This window comes from Poecilia reticulata, linkage group LG22, assembly GCF_000633615.1.
Source record: "Poecilia reticulata strain Guanapo linkage group LG22, Guppy_female_1.0+MT, whole genome shotgun sequence".
NCBI lineage: Eukaryota > Metazoa > Chordata > Actinopteri > Cyprinodontiformes > Poeciliidae > Poecilia > Poecilia reticulata.
The window spans coordinates 12,688,913-12,704,468 of NC_024352.1; the positions used below are offsets into that span (position 1 = coordinate 12,688,913).

At 37.5% G+C, this 15,556-nt stretch overlaps 1 protein-coding gene across 10 annotated transcripts in view; it reads right to left on the reverse strand.

Annotated features, from left to right (window-relative positions):
* dlgap2a (discs, large (Drosophila) homolog-associated protein 2a) overlaps window positions 1–15,556 on the reverse strand; it is a 184,945-nt gene that overhangs the window by 126,422 nt on the left and 42,967 nt on the right. The gene's annotated exons all lie outside the window — the stretch shown is intronic.

Consider the following 15,556-nt stretch of genomic DNA (forward strand, 5'->3'; position numbering starts at 1 on the left):
TCACAGCGTGTTATTTCATTCATACTCTGACGGTGGGAACGCTGGAGAGACAAAATCATTCAGTTATTCATGCCACCATTTATTTGCCCTAGTCTGCTTGATTTGAACAAAATGTAGGCTTATTCTGAGGAAAGGTAGACGAGTGATGAATGTGGGAAGAGCATGCTGATGCTGACAGTCTGCTTCATAACATTTCCCAAAGTTCCCACTGCTATGTGGTTGAGCATTGACTAAAAGGTGCTGTGAATAGATGGGTAGTGGTGCGCAAAGAGCCGAGCGTTAACAGATGAGCCCCGCTCACCACGTGCATAAATACCAACATGAACAATACAAGACACACCTGTGTTAAATCAGACATAAATATACAACATAAAACTGTGTTCTCATACAAGCATATATTTAAATGGATCCCTTAATAGAATGAGAGACTCTGAAAGAGCTTATGGGGTATATTAAACCTGACCTTGTATTCAAAGTATCTGGGTTAACAAGCTCTAACTAGCAGTGTGACTGCAACAGAGTCCATCAAAGCTGTCTTTAAGTAGCCATGACTAAGTGGTAGCTGGCTGTAGACAGGGCAAATTTGAAAAGGTGCTCTGCGCAGCTCACATGACAGACACTGACTCACAAAAGGGAGGCAATTAAGCACTCAGGCATAGTACAAGTTACAGGTGAAATTTCAATAAATCAGAATGCCATAACATGGCCTTGCTTAACAAGTGCTAACTCGACAATCCTTCTGCAGTCATTGGTGAGCCACAAAACATGATTAGTAAAGAAGATTACTTCCCAAGGAGCTATGTCGAAGCATATTAACAGAAAGTTCAGCGCAAGGAAAAAGTGTGGTAAGCAAAGCAAACCAACAAAAGAAAAATGGAAGCAAATACAGCCTTGAGAGGATTTTGAGGCCATCTATTCGAAAATGTTGGAGCACTTTGCGGAAAACACAGCTGACAAGCTTTTACAAAGAGATTGATTTCATTTTCTAGCAGGACTTGGCATCTGCTCACACAGCCAAGGATCCCATTACCTGGATTAAATACCATGTTATCACTGGGCTTGATTGGCCAATAAGCTTATCTGAACTAAACCAAGTAGAGAATCTCTGAAATATTGTCAAGTGACAATGAGAGAGATTAGACCCAACTTCAATGCTGTCCTGCTCCCCTCTTGGATTCTTGGTCTCTTAATGATATTAACTTTAATCTGAAAAGCAGAATTTGGGCCTCGATCCAACAGTTCACTTCTTTTACTTTTTAGCATCAGTATAAAGAGTCCAACATTGCCTCTGGTTCAGACGTTGCTTAACACAACAAATTGCACAGTTTTAGCCCACATGCTAGATTTGTCTGTGGTTGTTGACTCCAAATGAAGTCCACCTCTTGTAAATTTCAATCCAAACTGTCCCCCTATGACCGCGTATCATAATATGTCCCTGAAATAGCATTAATTACAAATATAAACAGACAGTAAAACCTTTTTTTTTTTTTTACTTGGTCATACGTTGTCGTTTTCAAATATAAATATTTAAACACTTGCAAAACCAGGTGAGTTTTTAATGATTTGAACTACTGACACATATTTACTTTTTAATCCATCCATCCATTTTCTTTCACCCTTGTCCCTCAGTGGGGTCGGGAGGATTGCTGGTGCCTATCTCCAGCTGGCGTGCCGGGCGAGAGGCGGGGTACACCCTGGACAGGTCGCCAGTCTGTCACAGGGCAACACAGAGACACACAACCATGCACACACACACTCACACCTAGGGGCAATTTAGACAGACCAATTAACGTGATGCTCATTTAAGTAAAAAAAAAAAAAAAGGTTAACATGGTATTTATAATGTGATATTTATGTGATGGAGAGAGTTGAGTCTCTCCAAACATCTCTTCTTTGCGTAATGAAATGAGTCATGCTCATTCAAATACTAGGGCATATTCATCAGAGCAGTTAGCAGTTCATCTGATGCAGCAATTGGCCTGGTATGGCTGTTGTGGGTGGAAGCGCTGACAGCTGCGACCACCTGAAGGTGTTTTCACACTACTCTGCTTTTATTTTTAAATGTCACTTCCATGTTTGCCTACAACCCAATAGTGAATGGCCATGAGGCAGATGGGGAAGGAAAGAGAGAACTGTAAACACAATGGTTTACATCTAAAATTTGGGCAAAGTTTAACCTCGCATTTTGCACTTGATCTTGTAGAAAGTGAGTAAAGAAGAAGCTCGTGCACATTTAAAGCATCTCAACAGCATAACACTGCCACCACCATGGGGAATATTGGCTGTATTTATGCTAAAATGACATTACACACAGATGGATTTACTACTTGGGGGACTTATGAAGGTAATTGGTTGGAATGGAATTTATTTAGGTCTATTAGAGTAAAAGGTTTTGAAAAAGAAGCAGATTTCTTCGAATTCAACTTCTTGAATATGAAAACTACTTCTTAAAGATGGCAGCTGAAAAATATGAAAACCTTGAATATCTTAGATTGACAAAACCAAATAAGGAAAAAGGAAAAATTTCTTCATACTTCTGCAAAGTTCACCAGTGAATGAAAAGCACTGATGACAAAACGTGTTATTTTTAAACGATGTAAAATTCCATTTATTTGACAACAATGCTACTCATCACACTGGGCTATAACATTAAATCCCAATACACAACCCTGACGAATTCAAGGACAATGAATACTTTTACAAGGCACTGAATTTTTTTTTTAATCAAACTATTTTAAATGAAATGAAATGTAAAAAAAAATCTTTCACATTAAAAGTGTTCATTCATTATACTCAATTATTTATCAGCAGAAAAAATTTAATATGGTCAAATTTGCAAGTCAAATCTTTTATATAACTTGTGCTACATGAAGGCTTGTGATATGCACATGCACACACACACACACACACAAGCAAAATGCTTGGTCTCATTTTCTCCTATTTCATATATAAAATCAAATGATGATGTAGAAAAGCAACTATTTAAGCACATTTCATCATTTGCCTCTACATGCAAAAGGAATTCAATTAAAAATAAGAGCTGCATGCACAGAGCTTCTGTGACATGATTAAAGACTTATAACTCCAGGTAGAAAAACTGTTGTTTTTTTTTAAGTGCTTGCATCAACATTTCAACATTTCACAGATGGTTTCCTTTTGAGTCTACATTTAGCTGCTCACACATCAATTTCACAGCGAGAAAGAGATAAAAGAAAGAAAGTCGCATCTCCATTAGTCTGTCTGTATGGAGACAGCAGCAAGAGATTTATGGCCCAGCAAGAATAAACAGCTGGAACTTATGGGATCCGTCTGTCTTTGTCAGAATCAGCCTTGAATTTCCAAGGATAAAAGTCAAGTCACGACTTGTTGGTTGAGGGTCAAAAACATGCAATGATGCATGAGTCCATCATCCAGTTTCCAAAGCAACCCTGGGACAAATTATAAACTTCAGAAGAAATGTTTAGGGTTATGGGAGATAAAGAATACCACATGTTTTGGAGTTTAATTATGTGAAAAAAACAAGAATGTTCCATGTTTCATCTTGCAACTTGTTTGTGGGATAAGAATGTATTTGTGGTTTCTGTCATAAAACACACACATGAAGACTGTTACATGCCAGCCCCAAAGTGACAGAGTCTAAATCATAAAGACAGAACTGTGTTGTGTAACTGTGTGTATTGGGGGGGTAAACACTCAAGGGGACATACGTCATTTACATTTTCCCCCTCAAATCCGGTTATTTATTTCAGTTAAATACAAGCCATCATTCACTCTTGGTTTCTGGTACAGACTGATTTAATTAATAGCAAGCACATCATCTCCCATATGTGAAACCTGCCTAGGAGTTTGCTTGTCGATCAGTATCTGCCGCCTCTGCAACAAAATATGATTCCAATCAATGTTGTAATGGCCTAGAGGCACTGGCTCTAATCGGCCTGGCGGCAGCAGCAACTACATGGGCAGCAACAACGCGTGTGCACCGCTGGGAAATTATTTATGTTTTGTGAATGCCGAGAATGTTTTTATCATATAAATTGAATTGCGTTTTGGTAACACGTTCAGTGGAATGACAAAAACACCTTAAATGCGAGTTTAAATAATATATGGAGAAGGGAAGGGCCGGGAAAAATCTGGGGGGTAAGAGTTGAAAAGAAGCAATTGTTAATTTTTGAGGAGTAGTATTTGAAAGGGCAATGGAGATGTCCACAAACACTTGATCGAGAAGAAAAGTATTTCACAGATATTTTTTGCTTTCATTTTGATTTAAAAAAAATATATAAATAAGTAAAATGTTTGTTCTTGCTTTTCAATAAGATGTTTGAAGAAAGATATGGTCCTTTTTCTTTTACTCAGAGATGCACTAATCCATCTTCCAGAAAGTGCAATCACATAATTCCCCCATGATTGGTTCTAATTGGTTATCAGCAGGTCAAATACGGAAAATGTTTTGTTTATTTTTTTTTTCTGCTCTTTGACAAATGCACTAAATATAAAAACTCCCTCAATTTCTAGTCCATAAACATCTCAACAAACCGTATGTACTCACAAAGCTTATCCACCTCTGCTTTGATAAATAAATGGGGATAATTGTCCAAGTCCTTCAATGTTTATTTTATTCAAAAGTCATACCTCAAAATAGCAACGGTGGGGCACAACTTTTTTTTCCTTTGGCTCTGCCTCAAATGATCTACATGTTGGTATAAACAGACATCCTTAGACCTTAAACAAAAGGCAATTGAACTTCTTTTCTTGTTTTTTGAAGACATTTCTTTTCTCATCCAAAAGGCTTCATCAGACAGGTGACGAAAACAACTCAAATATTGTCAGCCTCAGGTGACATGTTTGAGTGAAATGAAAACGACCCACACAATAAGGTGAATGAAGGATAGGGTCAAAGGCTCATTAGTGACCTTTGCAGCCTTGTCGTTGTGATAGTTCTGACTGCAATGTATGAGCCTTGTCTTACGAACTGAGGAAACCTTTTGGATGAAAAGTGAAACGTCTTCAATACACAAGAGAAGTTCAGTTACCTTCTATTTAAGCACTTAATGTAAAACCTCTACACTGTGATTGTTTTAATCAGTCAAAAATGTAGATTTTGTTTTAGATCTCACACAAAACAAGAAAAAAAGAATGAATTACAATACCCTTGATTGTTCAGAAACATTGCATTTTATAACCCTCTATCTAACCATTTAGACAAAGTGATAGATTGACAAGGTAAAATGACATCCTAGTGATGAGATCACAACCTCACAGATACCCAAATTATTCAGACCGGCACTTGGTAATGAAATTCAATCTTGTGTCCCTCCTTTTCATTAGAAAAATCTGGACTGATGTCCTTTGAGAGACCTACCTTCAGTATATGGGTACTTGAAGTCTTCGTCCTAATTCTTTGGTATGCAGCAGCGAACATTATAATTTAAAATGGTTCAATATGGGTCCCAAAGCATCTCCAACACCTAGCTTTAAACGCTCTGCTTGCCAGCCTGAATGATATTACAAATGCAAGCCCTCTGAAAGCCCTGTGGACACATTCAGATTTGGCTTTGTGCGCTTACTAAAAAAAAAAAAAAGAGAAAGAAAACCAACCCATCTGCACTGTGCATCTGTTTGCTGATATCACCCACAATCCTCAGTGTAATTTACAGATTGGGTTTACTCTTTGGCGTGCTGTTGTTGACTGACGACTTCAACTCATTCAATCAAAATCCTGCAACAGCCCTGCTTGCAGGAATCTGGGGAGGTAAAGGCAGATCAGTGCTTAAATTTAGAGATCAAAACTAGGAGACAAGGTTTCTATAAACACAATCCACGGTGAAGACATCTTATTTTAGGGACTCTGAGTGACCTGAATGAAAACAGACCGAGACCCTTATTTTGCTCTACTTCAACAATGATTAATGGCCAAAATGTGCTCATCTATTGTCATGTCTGTAGGTGATAATACCAGACATGTGGAACACAGTGGGTTTCACAGCAGCACGTGTTTGGCCTAATGACCCCATCTCTTACAAGTCAGCGGGTCTCTGGCTCAATATGCTGCAGATCAGGTATGAGAGAGGAGAAAGAGGAAGAACGTGGGAGGTAGACTAATGACTGAAGATGTGTTTATCCCCCATACACGCACCAGCCTTAAAATGAAGTTAGATAGCCACACCGTCATCACAGCGGCGCCCCATTTCTGCAGCGCTAAAACAGAGAAGGTGTTAATGTGGAAATTGGTCCTGCTGTGCAGCACAATCCTAACAACAAACAGCAAAGTGCTTTTTGTCACATCCTGCTGTATTTTAAACCCGCCTCTCACTTCCTACTTTCAGCTGGTTATCTTTTTAATTATTCCTCTGCAATTTGTACTGTAAAATGTAATTTCCCTAAAGACTTAACAAAGCATTGTTCACTTTAATTCAGCAATAATTCTCACTCTGTGGTCATTGGATGGAAGCTTACCAGGTTCAGCCTAATAAGAGGTGATGTGGGCAAATTGGTATTTTGTGATCATTAACTGTGTAAAGTGGTGTGCGACAGTAGACAACAACAAAGGGACTCGCATTGTCTTTTAGAAAATAGCACCTTGGAGGCTATTTGACAACTTTAAGGAAACATTTACTGTTACTTCATCTCTCAGGTCTGAAGACCATGAGGAAAGAGATACTTTGATGTGATTTTTCTGTATTCATGTAGTATTTTTTAAATTAATTATTATTATTATTATTATACTCTTTACGGCATAAACTTTATTTTTTCTACTAGCCATCTAGTGTGACATGTCCCAGAGACATGTAGCAGCTCGATAACTGAAAAAAGGTCCACTACAGCTCGATGCTCTTGTGGTAACTGGCAGTTAGCCCCTGTCCTACAGGACTAAAAGGGTCACATGGCGCATTCCACTGCCAGTTTCACATTGGTTGTCCCAGTGAGTGCAAGCTAGTGATGCAAACAGCCTGGTCTGTCTTCTTTATTTTAACCCGGGCACTGACTTAATTTTAATGCCAACGCCTTTAGCCCACAAGGAAATTTCCTGTTTCTTTCAATTATCCACCCTGAAACTGTTTGCTTATTTCCGTTGGCCCTGTAAATATGCTTGCTGCTGTATTAACCTCTGTCAACAGAGAAAGTCACCAGCTACTCGTGAAAGTCTGAAAAAAGTTCTAAGTATGCCGACACACAAGTGAAGTATTCAAAAAAAGAACATCAAATGAGCTTCAATTCTCTGAAAGAATTTTCCATTCAGGTCATTGAAATATGCACAAATAGTGTTCATCTGAATGAATAAAATAATTTTTATTTCAAACTGTTTCATCATACCATTTCATATTTATGATGAAGAACATTTTCTGCGAAGATTACTATTAAAATAGTGCCTTTCAGTTTGGATAGTGGATGTTCATTACAAACAGGACTGCCTGTCTCATTTAACTTAGTGCCTCCATCGTATGACTCAATAGAGAGGCGTTTGTTGGGAAAATGCATCTGGAATTTATACTCATCAATACAATGAATGTCATAATGGTTTTGTGATTTATATGAGTTTAATTTCTACTTTTCACATGTCATGCTGTAGCATTTCAGGCATGCCAGATAGAGAAGCCAGATTGCCCACACTGCCAGGACAGTTTAACCTCATAAAGAACCTCATAGTGCTGTCCCAGTTGCATATTTGGATTTATTAAATAAGGCTTGTATCTGGCAAGGAGACAAGCCAAATCAATAAAAAGGGACTTGTTTTTGTATGATCTTCATTCATTTTGATAAAGCTCATTTAATTTTAATATGTATTGTTATATTGTCATCTAGCCTCAAATGTCACATTTAAAACAAAACAAAAAAAAAAAAAACGTATTCAACAAGGCAATGATCTCAAACATGCATTAAAGTTTTAAACTATTATTGGTTGAGATGTGTGAATATAGCTAACTCCGTATGCAGAAATTTGGCCCTGCTTGGAGTTATATGGTGCATTATCAATCAAAGATCATCCATGCATGGTGAAATGCATCATTAAAAGTCCAAAACTAATATAATATTCAAGCTTATGATGAGTTCCTGTAAACTTCTGAACGACACTCTATAACGTAATGCTAATTCAATCATAAGGAGGTGCTCCAATTAAGGACAGTAGCAACAGACTGATCCTATTTGTGGTTTATCTCTGATCTGAGTATATAAAGAGCGCAGCATTTTTGGGTTTGCTTTGAACATCTTCCTGGTCGAAGTCTTATTTTTTCCCCTGCCCCTCTACCTATATTGACACCTGAGTCTAGAACATTGTGCATGTGTAATCACATGTTTATTTAGCATGCTTCATCTCAACTTAGAAAGCAATACAGTCTAGTATTTCTAGCAGTAATCATCCACATTTCAATGCACTGAATATTTTCTTAAAGCTGGGGCAAGTAATGGGATATACAGAAAGGGATGTGCAAAACTTGTAAAATAATATTTACACATGTCTAAAGGGATATATGCGATTTGTTTATGTGATTTGGGCCATGATGCAGTAAGATCTGAGTCCCTCAGAGAGATTTTGCTGCACTGATTACTCTCAAGATCCTTTCAAGATGTCCAGAGCAAAAGCAAATATTGCTTATGTTTGTATTGCAGGAGAAAAAAAGCACTGAGTAAACACAAAAAACTGAAACTCGGGACAGCAATAAGAAATTTGATGTTTTAATGTTGAGTGAGAGGAAAGGAAATATACTGAAAAGAGACACAGACAGGAAAACGGGTGCAGAGTTGGACTGAACTTGTGGTCCGATACAGCTTCCAGTGATGGTGATTATTTAACATTCAGATTAAAAACAGCGGATTTGGGTTCTAGAAACAGTGAGATGTAAAAATATATTAGCTTGAATTGTATATAAATGGAGAGCTTAAAACAAAGCTTAAGCGATGATAGTCAAGGTATTTGTCCACATCGAAGCATATTGCTGTGTGAATATTTTGTTAACCTCAAACAGCTGTAAGAAATGCCAACTAAATCATGTTCAGATGACCATATCCATGGAAAGACCTCCTACCTGACCCTCTGTTATGCTTGAAAGATGCAAACAGTAACCCTCCACACTCCTATTACTTCTTCACTTTCTTCTTCACTTTGCAATTTCAGCAGTGATGACTCAATTCTCCCAGAGACTATATAGTTTTCCCTTTGAAATATTTTTTTTTACAGCTGAACATGTGTAGGTACTATCATGTGACCACAGCTCATCAAAGTTTATGTCCATCAGTAACAGGTTCTGGAGTTCTGGCACAGCCTGAGGCCAAACCTTCTTTAACTATAGAATTTGTACAGCAGTCCCAATGCTCAATAATAATATACATCATAAAACAAAGATGCAGTAAAATTTGCATAAAACACAGAAACATACATTTTACTATATTAAAAAAAAACTTTGTCTAAACGCTAACTGATTTTCCATCATGCTGACATCATGAGAATCATCACTAGACTGATCGATCACTGCTATTTCTAGCACTGACTGAGCAAGATACAGGATATATAAAAATAGTTATGCCTGAATTAAATACAATAGTTATCTATGTACGCACTAAGTAGCAGAAAATATAAGAATAAGATAATGATAAATCAATCTATAGTTAAGTTTGCAAAGCAAAAAGCACAGCTGACATTTATCCAGAGCCCCATTTAATTATAATATTTACTTGCTATATAAAACATTTATTTTTGTGTCTCCAGAAACATTGATTGTTTGGTTACATGGATGGTAAATATTGGATTAAGAATAAAGATTCAAAACACTGGAGGAGGTGATTGTGTGTGTGAAGCAAAAAGGTAGAAATACTGGAGGACTGGTTGGGAAATGATCCTAATAGCCCTACTTTCATTTTGATAAATTTAGAGGCTCAACTAACCATTTTGGAAGAAAATGCAATATTCTGAGAGCTTGCAATTGGCTTTACAGTAATGAACCAAATTAATCAGTTGAGTGATGATTCAAGTTACGCTTTAAGTTTCAGGCATCCAGCAACCTGAGGTGAGTGAAGCATTTGTGTGGCTTACAGGAACTAAAACAATGTTATTATCGGGTTCTTCCAGTGATATTTAAGTTCCAGTTGTGCTGACTCTGCAGTAGTGGAGAACATGGTCTACAAAAGCAGTGATGCTAATGCAGCTGAAATTCACAAAGACTAATTGAAATGAAAGGTAGATGCACAATTGAGTGGCAGAAGTTTGAGGGAGAACTTGAACAACACAGATTATTCTACAAATCCAACAGTGACACCTTCAGACCAGAAGTAACAATACATTGAAGCAAGAATAACGACTGTGTTTCTACTAATTTATAACCATGCGTAAATATGTCATGAATTTGGTAACAGTAATTAGAATATTGTCACAAAAGAAGAATAAAAAAAGAATAGTGCATGCCAAAATGTATATGCAGTGAGTGACTACTTTAGTTTTGTACCGGTCTAATGCTCATATTGCTGAGAAATAAAGATCGTTTCCAGAATTCAAAATCCATGGTGTCAATTACAGGCTGTCATGCCATAAAATAATGAGAAGCAGTCTGTATTTGGCATCAAGCTGTGTGAACCACTGTGAAGTAATGCAGTGAGAACCCCTGTGAGAGAGTTGCAGAGATCAAACCGAAGGCAGAATAAGCTGCACTGTTGCGGCATCCCTCCACCCACACACTTACCCTGCTCACTCACATGTGCGTACTGTCATCATCCTCTGCTGGAAATTCTGTGTGCGCACGTAATGTAGGTCTGATCACAGTGCATTTGTCCCACACATACTCATCATTAATTTATCTTCATGTCACTCTTTCCCCTAGCTTTTCTTTTCTTTTTTATTTTTTTCGGTTCATTATCACGATGCCTCCCCATATTGTTTTGATATCTTCCATTCCTTTCTCTCCCACTCACTCAAGAGTCAGTAAAACATACGCATGCACCCATATATCCGCCCACATACGCAGTTGGCACGGGTGAGCCCCCAACAAGCAGGATGGCTTGGCATGGGGCTACGTAAAGAAACACAAAAAAACATTGAGGCACCACTGCCTAATGCTGTCTCCATGGCAACTAAGGGAGATGGGTCCTGTGTTATAGTGTCAAACAAACAGGATTTTAAGCTAATCAAAATAATAAGCTGTAGGTGTCCTACTACTGTATACAACACAGAACATTCAGTTTTCTTTTTTTAAGTCAGAAAACCTACAAATGCTAAACGTATTAAACAAATAAATCACAATAAGTGTTTAAAATTGTTTTTCGACAGAAAAAAAACAATTTCAACACTCTACTTTGAAACAAAAAAGTCGTTCCAGTCATGTTCTCAAAACCACAGTTTGCAATTTTGCACATGGATGAAGATGTGTAACCATGGAGCCTTGAAGAGAGTCTTAAATTTTAACAAACTGTTTATGGGAGCAGGTAAAATAGATATGGCTGCTTATTAATGACATAGAATAAGGATAAAGTTAGCACTTTGCTGCAATGACTATCCCGGCCTTTTAAGCCTATAGACTAACATTATCAGCACAGTTTTAAAAGTTTCAGGTGTCTCAATTGTTTCAATATCAATGTGCTGAGCACAAAAACAACCTCTATATGTCTTATCACAGTATGCGTTTAACATTTTTATTTTAATTGCAGCATCAGCCTTATTTGTGTTTTCTTTCATCCTCTGCAGTGCTCTTTGCACTGCCAGCTAGGGAAGCAGAGGCAGCATAGCAGAGTAGTCAACAGTTTATCATCCTTTGACTGTATACCAGAGGAATGAAGGTGTGTCAGCAAACTGCTGTTGGAGTTAAGGGAAAAAAGCACCACAGCTTATTTAAGTGCAACTGTTAAGAAGAAGGACTGAGTGGTGCTTTCAAATGGCAAAAAAAAGGTACGATAGTTCTGTTTCAGCCGACGAGTCATTTGGCTTTAATCTTTTACCTGTAGCTCAGAAGTTCAGGTTTGGCAGTGGCTGAGAATGCATTGCAACTTATTCATTGTTAGGGGAAAGAGAGAAAAGAGAGAAAGCGAGTGTTGGTGAGTGACAGACCGAAAATGAGGAAAGGGTAGATGGGTGCTGCATCTACAGAAGAAGGGAAAGCTTTATTCTCTTGTCTTTGGGTTTGGTTCAAGACTCCCATTGGGAGAGAGCTCTCCTCTGAAGAGTCAGCCGTTTGGAGCCTCAGTGACACAGAGCATGTTTATTGCTGGTGTGTGCATGTTTCTGTGTGAGCTCTCCAAAAAAAAGAGAGGGACTGAAAGAGTCATTTGGACGCAGCATGAAGTCAAAACTGTTACACCAGCAGACAGATTGAGAACGGATTCTTACTCAAGCCTCATGCAAGCTCAAACACATCCAAAAAACATACATAATCTCAACTGAAAACAGCAGCGGGTCAACCACAGTAGGTGGAATGTCTCATCCTAGTTTAGAACATTAAATAGGTTTATTTGGACATGATTTGTGACATAAATTTTCCACCCGTTCCTTTGACGGACTGCCTAATTATTATCATGGACATTGGAACAATTTCCTTCTGGTAGATTTCATTTATCCATTTCATTAAGAAGTGCATCTCAATACATTAAGCTTATTTCAACAACCACGTTCAAAAAGTAAAGTGCCTGCTTTATGTAGATTTAATACACACAGTGATATGATTTGAGTATTGTGGCTTTCAACTTCTGAAAATCCAAATTTCAGTTTCACATTTATTGTTTATTGTTTTAGTCCGCTGTGTTTTTATCAGGTCCAAAGTCAGTCCAGCCATCTACCAGGATTTTCTAGATCCCCTCATGCTTCCCTCTATTGAGAAGCTTCATTGAGATGCTGATTTCAAATGCTCAGCAGGATTCAGCTTCTGCTCACATTGCCAAAAGCACCTGCTTTAATAATGCTTTAATGTGCTTCATTGTTCAACAAACTGGCCTGGTTTATGCATGGAGGAGAGTCTATAGAGTATTGTCAGGAGAAAGACAAAAGAGACTAGACCCAACAATACAGATGAGCTGAGCCCACCCTTAACATGAACTGGGCTTCCTTAGCAGCCCAGCAGAACCCCAGGCTGATTGCCTCCCTGTAGAACAGCACCGATGTACAAGTTTATGTAAAAACGACCCCGGACAAAGTATTAAGTGCATATACCGAACAACAAATGGGCAAGCTTCATAGTATGTCTACTATATCGTTATAGCAAGGAGGTCTTGGGGTTTGAATATACACCATGGGTAATCTTGCTGCCTATCCCAGCCCCAAAATTAGCAAAATGTTCTCTCTAAACAGGCCTAAAGTATAAGTGTGTGTGTGTCACTTTCTGATACTACTGCATGCCAAGAGAGATAATACACACTAGGGATCATATATTAGTGGTACTTCTCCTTATTTTACAGCTTAAAATTTGTTTTCTTTTCTCTTTCAGCATTTGAGCTTCAGTGAAGATTACCATCAAGGCAATACCAAAATTTCAAGAACACAAACAATGGAAATTTCATCTGTGCTTTAGCTGAAGCTCTTTTTGTCCATTTCTCACTTTTTACAGGTAAGTCAGAAGTAATGCATGTAGAAAGGACTCAAATAAAAAATGTGGACCATGGATAGCACCAACAGGGAAAGTATTTTCTGACGCTATAGGCAGTGGGGCACAAAGAGACGAACCCAAAGGAGTAGGTTTCTGATGAGACACTCCTGAACTGTCACTGTCAGCGAAGTTAATGTAGTCTCTAGGTTTAAAATGCCACACCCGCCAGTGGACAGACAGGGCAACACTTCAGGTATGACAGAAAAATAAATGGAGGTCACTAGCCTGGCCCTGTGCAAATCATTTTAGATTACAGCTCTGTGTCCTTCTGAGACAAATCTGACTCTGCTCAAAGGACAAATATTATTTTTCCAGAATGTTAAAATGTAATCTCTGTTCATTTAGCTCAACACTGAAATACTGAGAATTAAAGTGTACACATTATAATTTACGATACCCTGAAAATGATTCACCTCTTTGAACCCTTTCACACTTTGTCAAAATTCATAGTCATAAACCTCAATTGCATTCTATTTTTGATTTCCCTATAGGTTTGTTGGTGAGCCTTAGTGGGTGACACTTTATTTGAAGGGGTGTGTTTATGACAGTAAACATGACATAAACATGACATAACACCTGTCATGAACATAAAGAAGTCTTTATGAATGCTTATGACTGTTGTGACGAAGTGTCATTCGGTAAATAATGACACTTTTAATTCAAAGTTGCATTAAAAGTCCATTAAAAGTGCCAACTTTGCATGATTTTGTAAATTCTGATAATTTAACCTGTTAACCTGTTAATGCAAAGCAGGATAAGTTATAAAACCCCAACTCGAGTTCTCAGTGTCTGACAGAAGACGACTAACTACAGGCTGCAGCAGATTTTTGAGCACAAGAAAAAAACTCAAATACAGTCAGAGCTAAAATCAAATCGTTAAAATAAAAGCATGTTTATGTTTCAGCTCATAATATGTAGCTTGAGTAGAAAAAAAATGGTCAAATCTGAAAGAATTTGAGCTACTGTACAAAAACAATGTTTATACCTTACAGTTTTAAACATTTTTAATGTTTTTTAAAATTTACATTGACAATCAACGTAGCCCTTAATTTCTACTGATAGAAGTGGAAGTCTTGTTTTGAATTAAGCACACTTCTAAGCAGTTACTTAAGCTTTTTGGCCTATTGAACCAGAACTTACAAGCTCTCAAGTATAAAAATATAATTTCTTAAAAGCTGTTTATTAATTGGTTATGGCATGAGTTAGAAATCAACACTGACCACAAGCAAAGCCTCTTGATTGGTAGAAGTCAATTTCTAGAAATGTAACCACCAGTTTCCCTCCACATATATCAATGTAAATGCTTGGGTGTTTTGTGGAAGCTACAGAATACAAATATCTAACATTTCAGAGTGCTGTTACATTTTGTGGGAGCCTGTGGCAGTGAAGCTGGTGGTGACCATATGGTTGCTTTCATTGTCATTATGTTGTAATTTTCTACTGAGCCCATATTCTGTCAAAACATTCATATTTGGAAAACCACTCTAACACTACTGGGACCATGCAGCTTAAATGATTTCTGGTCATTCTCTTGGAACTCTTATCAAAATCTGCTGGAATCAAGTTGAAGTTGTTTATATTGTTTATAAGCTGAAAGTTTTTTTTTAAAACTTAATACAATTTGAGGGATTAAAAAATACAAATTGAAAACATCCTAAATTTATCATAATCCAAGAAGATTTCAAACTTGGCTGTCCCTTGTAAATGTCCATTTTTACCAGATAAAAATGGGCAGATCACTGTTTATTAAACTTTTTTATCCACTGATTGTTCAATTTTGTTTCCCTTTTTGAATCATAAATGATTCAGTCTACTTATTCAGTGCTTTAATATTTCAGCAGGTCAGATTGTTTTTTTTTGTTTTTTTTATGAATGCAGATAGCTTTTAATTAAAAAAATGTTAAATGAGGAATGGCCAATTAAAATCCTGGCCATCTTGAATAATGAGATCCACAGTAACTAGTTGGGGTTCCCTTCCTCACACAGACACATTGTGTTTA